Source organism: Rhagoletis pomonella, unplaced genomic scaffold (assembly GCF_013731165.1).
Source record: "Rhagoletis pomonella isolate Grant_MI unplaced genomic scaffold, Rhpom_1.0 Rhpom_scaffold_00002, whole genome shotgun sequence".
NCBI lineage: Eukaryota > Metazoa > Arthropoda > Insecta > Diptera > Tephritidae > Rhagoletis > Rhagoletis pomonella.
In genome coordinates this window covers 73,911,815-73,913,224 of record NW_023458556.1, presented here as the reverse complement: position 1 = coordinate 73,913,224, position 1,410 = coordinate 73,911,815, and positions in this window count along the sequence as shown.

The window sequence follows — 1,410 nt, the reverse complement described above, 5'->3', positions numbered from 1 at the left end:
CGCAGAGTACTCGGAGCTTCGTGAAAGAATTAAAAACAATCAAGAAGGGCTGCCCGATTTACGCATAGTCGAAAATAGAGTTTACAAAAGAGTGATGTTTCGAAGAGGTGTGGAAGAGAAAGAGGATTCGCTCTGGCGTTTGTGGTTACCGGAAGGGCTGACGGAGCTTGCAATAAAATGCTCACTTGATTCCAATGCTAGTTACCATGGAGGTTGGCAGAAGACTTTAGAGCGTGTTCGGCAGAAATATATCTTTGGCCGCAAATGGCAAAGGACATACGCCTTTATGTGAACCGATGCGAAACCTGCAAAGCCGTGAAAGCCACCAATCAAGTGTCCAGACCACGTAAGGGCAATGTCTTCGTATCCGAGAGGCCATTCCAGTGTCTTTATTGCGACTTCTTAGGACCATACCCAGGATCAAAGAGAAGAAACCAGTTTTTGTTCATAGTGCTAGACCACTTTTCCAAATACGTATTTTTTAAGGCGATGCAAAACGCGACGTTGGCAAATGTAATCAGCTTCTTTAGTACAGAAATTTTTTCAGCTTTCGGGGTCCTTCAATTCGTCCATAGTGATAACGGGAATCAATTCATTTCGAAGGAGATGCAACAGTTTTTTGAAAGCTACGAGGTTGTTCACATCAAGACGAGGTTATACTCACCGCAGGCTAACGCCTCTGAACGCTTGAACAGAGAGATTGTTTCGAAAGTTAGAATATTCCTGAAAGACAAGCAAGATCACATGGACTGGGACAAACATATTCCCGAAATTCTGTCGGTTTTAAGAAGCGATTACCATACGTCGATACAGAGCTCGCCTTACTACGCTTTATTTGGACAAAATATGTTACAACATGCGTCAGCCTATAGCATACTGGAGAAACTGGGTAGCCTAAGACAAGACGAAGTCCCGATTACAAACAGAGCTGACAAGTTAGCAAACATTCGCGAACACATACGAAAGAACTTGAGCTAGCGCAAGACAGAGCAGCTAACACGTACAACAAACGTACGCGGGTTGTGAATTACCGGGAAGGACAAGAAGTATTCCGGAAAAACTTCGCTCTTAGCAATTTTAAGCAAGGCATAAATGCTAAATTCTTGCCTAAATATATCAAGTGTCGTGTTCTGCGAAAGGTAGGCAATGCTTTGTACGATTTAGAGGACTTGAATGGCAAACCGATCGGTAGGTTCCATGCATCTGACATCCGGCCGTGACAATGTCATCCGTCACGAAGGGCGATCCGAAAGTAAAGTAGTTTTTTCCAAAATTTAATAATCACGTTTTTTCTCAAATTTATATATATACACGTTTTTGCAAATATTAAACTTAGCGATAGGGTAAAACCTTGACCGCCCGCAGACTGCCCGGGGTTCAACTTTGCATGGCTTTTCCTCGAAGCTGTCA